Raw genomic sequence first — 6,000 nt, 5'->3', positions numbered from 1 at the left:
AAAATTTCTGGAGGCAAAAAATGACCACCCCGTTTTAAGGTGGATTTCGATGGGAAAAAAACATTCTCACTGTTTCCTTGTGTCATTCACTGAACCCTGACTTGTTGAGCTATTTGAGAGAAAGAAGCAGAGAGAAGGTATTTGTCTTGAAATAATTTGTGATCTATAAAAGGAAGTAGGACTGACACAGCTAGATTTAAATGCTTTCTCATATGCAGAATGGATTTAGACTGTGTCACCTCCCTCTCAGGGTCAAGAAGTCCAATGAATGATGTACATCAAAATGTTTTGTGAACTAAAGCATCGTACAAGAGTGAAAAGGGAAAAATCCTTTATCAAGTGCTTTCTACATGGGGCACTGAGCTGGGTCTTGACTTCTATGACCCTCTTTTAATATTCATAAGAAATCTTAGGAAGAAAAATAACATTAAAAAATGAGAGAATGTAATAAATAGGTGATGAAAATGCCAGTTTTGTCAATGTGGAAATTATTCAGATAAAGTTATACAGTCCTGATTAATTAATGTGACATATACAATACTATTCATGATTACATAATCTCTCTCACCCCAAAACACATAATAAATGCATACTGACCAATGTGCAGGCGTGCTCAGTTGTGTCTGACTCTTTGTGACCCCATAGACTGTAAGGTGCCAGGCTTCTCTGTCCATGGAATTGTCCAGGCAAGCATACTGGAGTGGTTTGCCATTTTGTCCTCCAGGGGATCTTCCCTACCAAGGATCAAACCTGCATTGGCAGGTGGATTCTTTACCACTGAGCCATTGGGGAAGCCACATTCTCACTGCTACCTGGTCACATTATGAAATCACCCACATGTTGGCTATAGTTTTGGTAATGAAAATACATGTAAGTAAATCTACCCACGAAAAGCTCCTAAGATTAATAACATTTGGCTGCAGTGGTTGTGACGGAAGAGGAGAGTTTGGCGTGGTTCCAGAAAGAAGTCCAATGAGCTATTGAATGTACCAAGTATTGCTCTGGCTTTGGAATAGACATTTGTAATTCAGGTCTTAGAGGATGCCATCTAGGTTTCTGGAAGTACATGTTTTAGAAACTCTCTGTGAACCCTGCTAGCCATGTCACATTTTCCAGGTTGCCTTGCCTTTGCCTCCAGAGTTAGTATGGAGCAGTGTAGGGAATGGGTCTTCAATCCTTTTAATGCTCTGGAAACGCTAGTTGAGGACAGGAGCAATTCACCCACAACTAATAATATCACACTAAAGAAGAAGGGATTCAAAGAAATGAAAAGTACACTCTAGGATTGTGCGTTCCCCAGTTGCTGGCACCAGGGGCGCTGCTATATATGGGAAGCCCTCACTGAGGATTGCAACATTCTGAACCACAGGATCCCTTTTTATGTAGAAATATCTTTATAAGTTAAATGTCCAATAGGGGATTGCTTAAGCAAAATGTGGAACAACTGTATAACCAAAAAAATCATGCAGTAGAACTGTGTAAGTCAATACGGAATAAGTCAATATGTGTGAAGTATATTGCAGGAGAGAATTTCAATTGCAAAATAGTGTTGTTCAGTACGATCTCACTTTTCTCTAAAAATGTGTTAATATGAATAGGAAAATGTTAGAAGTGTATGTATATGGAAATTTTAGCACTGGTTGTCACTTGATAATGGGATTTCAGGTCATTTTTATCACCTCTTCGCTTATCTACACTTTTAGGATTTTCTATAATAATATGTGTGTAGAATTTTATATATATATATATATATATATATAGTTTTGTAATGCCCCAGAGAGACAGTCATATGACTATCATCCACATTTTTTTGGAGTTTGTTGTTAACCAACTTTTAAAAGCTTTATTTTCATAAACACATAAACAACTTCAAAGAAACAACCTGTGGCCTAGCCAATATTCCATCTTTTTGTCTTGCTAACACACTCCAAATATTGTCTGTCTATTGAGCAGTGACTTGATAGGAAAAGTAGTCTCAGCTCTGATAGATTATTCTTAGTCTAAGCCACAGTGATGGTTAATTTTGTGTCGACTCGGCCATGGGGTGCCCAGATATTTGGTTAAACTGAACGTGTCTACGAGGGTATTTCTGAATGAGATTTAACACTTGAATCAGTTGATTTAGTGAAGCAGATTGCCCCCCTCAGTGTGGATGGGCTTCCTCCAGTCCAGTAGCCTGCCTAGATTGAGAAAATCTTCTCTCTTTCCTGACTGTGTTAGAGCTGGGACATCAGTGTTCTTCTGTTTCTAACCACGCTTGTACTGAGACTGGACCTTATACCATCAGTTCTCCTGAACCCTAGCCTCCAGCTTGCTGACTGTGGAGCTTGGGATTTGTCAGCTTCCATCAGCATGTGAACCAATACCTTTTAATAAATCTCTTTATATAAAAAAATTAAAAATACATATAATTGTGTCACACAGATGTATACATATATATATAATTTTTTCCTCTATTGATTCCATTTCTCTGGAGAACCCAGACTAATGCAGTCAGTCATGGTCACTGCATTCTCTTTTGCTGGTGATTTATAGCGTTGACTCACTTCTGGTCAATGAAATGTAAAGAGATGCTGGGGAGGGGTGTTCTGTGGTACGTTTCCTCTTTAATTAGAAGGAGAGTGGCATGGCCAGAAGCTGGTTTGGCTCCTCTTTCTTCCTGCTGTTGGTTGGGGTTTGTGAGGACAAAATGCCTAGAGCTGGTGTAGCCATGTGTTAGTTAATTATTTAGTCGTGTCCAACTCTTTGCGACCCCTTGGACTGTAGCCCGCCATGCTCCTCTGTCCATGGAATTCTCTAGGCAAGAATACTGGAGTGGGTAGTCATTCTCTACTCCATGGGATCTTCCCAACCCAGGGATTGAACCTGGGTCTCATGCATTGAAGGCAGATTCTTTCCAATCTCAACCACCAGGTGTAGCCATATTATAACATTATTGCTGACTTTACTGACACATTAAAGATAGAAAAATGGGAACCCTGAGTTCTTTTTTTAAATTGAGTTATAATCAACATACAGTATTATAATACTTTCAGGTACACAACATAGTGATTCAATATTTTTATATGTTATGAAATGGTCACCACAATACAGGTTGTATTCCACAAGTGTATGTTATATCCCCACAACTTATTTATTTTTATTAATTGTAAGTCCACATCTCTTAATCTCCTTCACTTCTGTCATCTGCCCCCCACCTCCCTCCCCTGTGGCAACTACCAGTTTGTTCTCTGTATCTGCGAGTCTATTTTTGTTATGTTTTGTTTGTTTTATATATTCCATGTGTAAGTGAAATCACATGTATTTACTTTGCTCTGACATTTTTCACTTGGCATGATACCCTCCAGTTCCATCAACATTACTGCAAACAGCAAGATTTCTTTTTTTTATGACTGAGGAACATTTCATTTATGTGTGTGTGACTATATGTATAGCCTATATGTATAGTATACATGTCTACATGTATAGACTATATAGTCTACATGTACAGACTATATGTATAGTCACACACACACGTACTGTCTTCTCTTGGTTTCTTTCCTTGTGGTTTGATGGACTCCTTTAGTATTACTGGGCTTACCAGGTAGCACTAGTGCTAAAGAACCTGCCTGCCAGCGCAGGAGACAGAAGAGATGAGGGTTTGATCCCTGGGTTGGGAAGATCCCCTGGAGAAGAGAATGGCAACCCACTCCAGTATTCTTGCCTCGAGAATCCTATGGACTGAGGATGCTAGTGGGGTTGTTTTTTCTTTGTGTGTGTGTGTGCACTCAGTTGTGTCCAACTCTTTGTGACCCCATGGGTTGTAGCCCTCCAGGCTCCTCTGTCCATGGGATTTCCCAGGTAAAAATACTGAAAAATGGGTTACCATTTCCTCCTCCAGGAGATCTTCCTGACCCAGGGATCAAACCTGCATCTCCTGCATCGGCAGGCAGATTCTGTACCACTGAGCCATGGAGGAAGGCCTTTATTTTTTATGTATCCATTCTAAGTTTTTGGTTTGTGGTTACCATGAGGTTCTTCTATGACAACCTGTATGTATAGTCTTCAGTTTTAAGCTATAATTGCTGGAGTTTGAAGACATTTTAAAAGCACTATATTTTTACTCCTCCTCCCAATGTTTCATATTTTTAATATCATATTTTATATTTTGTGTACCCCTTAATTACATACTGTAATTATAGTTGACTATACTACTTTTGTCTTTTAATCTTCATTGTACATTTTTAAGAAGCTGATCCACTACTTTTGCTATATGCCTTTACCAGCATGATTTTTCCTTTTATATATTGTCTTATTTAGTTATGGCCTTTTTATTCTACTAAAAGAAGACTCTCTAGCATTTCTTGCAGGGCCAGTTTAGTGGTGTTGAACTCCTTTAGTTTTTCTGTTTCTGGGAAAATCTTGATCTGTCTTTCAATTCTGAATGGTGACCTTGCCTGATAGAGGACTTTAGGTTGTAAGATTTTTCCCTTTTAATACTTTAAAAATATCCTTCCACTCCCTCTGGCCTGTAAAGTTTCTGCTGAAAAATCAGCTGAAACACCGGTGGGGTTTCCTTTGCGTTGTGATTGGTTGCTTTTCTCTCTCTGGTCCCTAGATTCTTATTGAAACTGCTAACCTGTGTCGCCAACCAAAGCCAATTTCTAGACCACCACTTCAGTGAGAAGCTAAGGGTAAGATGTTTTATTTGAAGCACTTTTGAGTTTGCCTGTGCTGTTTCTTATATCAGAAACTAGCCAAGGAACCAACTTGTGGGCACAGGGGTGTAAAGAGAGGGACAAATTGAGAGAGTAGCGTGGAAACGTATACATTACCGTATGTAAAATAGATACCCCGTGGGAACTGGTTGTGTGATGCAGGGAACTCAAACTGGTGCTCTGTGACGACCTAGAGGGGTGGGATGGGGTGGGAGGTTGGAGGGAGGTTTAAGAGGGAGGCGACATATGTATACCTGTGGCTGATTCTTGTTGATGTATAGCAGAAACCAGTACAGTATTGTAAAGAATTATCCTCCAATTAAAAGTAAATAAATTTAAAAAGACACTAGCCAAAGAAAGAAAAAGTATAACCCCTCCCCCACTATTTTATCATATTTTGTTAATCTTCGTAAAAATTTGCTCTTTATAATCATTTCCGCCACAAAGTTAGAAACTTTAAAAGATAAATCATTTACTCTTTGCATGTAGGTCCCTGGAGTAGCCTCTGCAGAAAGACCAATACATAGAACGAGATCCCTTCTGCCAATGACATTGTGCTCACATTGTGAGGGGCTGGACACATATCTGTAGTTGGACGAGAAAGAGGAAGCAGAAAAAAGGCTCCCTTTGCTTTCACGAGTAATATCAATGTCACCGAATCACTCTCAGACTTCAGAGTTCCTTGGGGAAGCAATCATTCCAGCTTTTAAAGGGTAAAACTGGTTTTCTCTGGCAGCATGGTTTTTTAGTAAATTTCATCTCATCATGTCTCCAGCAAGGGAAACTTTTATTTTAAAAGGTTTATAGTGGGGCACAGTTTATTGATGACACTAGCCATGAAGCCAGAAGAGGCACACAGGTACCCGCAGCCTTGGGTCTTAGCAGCTTGCCTCCAAGCCCGTCCCCCACAGGAGACTTGGGAAGGGCCCAAGAAGATAGCTGAGTTGCAGAACTTGATGTTGGCTGCTTGGCCATCGGGCCACTTCATTACTGTAGGGACATTCATTCTGGGACAGTTAATGACCACTCCTTAGAGCCAAATGAATTGAATACTTGGGTGAAGTCTTGAAAATGAGACCTAGACAGTAGTAAATCCATTGAGAAGAAGACTCAGTGGGCTTAGAGAAATAAGACAGCAGTTCTAGACGTGTGACTCCTTTCACTGATTATAAACAGCACTGAAAAGTGAATGAAAGTCAACTTATCATAAAGAAAATCCCATCCTGCTAGTGGCCTGTATCATTTCAAAGATGATTTACCAGGCTGATTGATTTTCAAAATGCACTTGTTGCCAAACCTTTGA

Source organism: Muntiacus reevesi, chromosome 12 (assembly GCF_963930625.1).
Source record: "Muntiacus reevesi chromosome 12, mMunRee1.1, whole genome shotgun sequence".
Taxonomy (NCBI): Eukaryota; Metazoa; Chordata; class Mammalia; order Artiodactyla; family Cervidae; genus Muntiacus; species Muntiacus reevesi.
Note: the sequence above shows the minus strand (reverse complement) of the source record.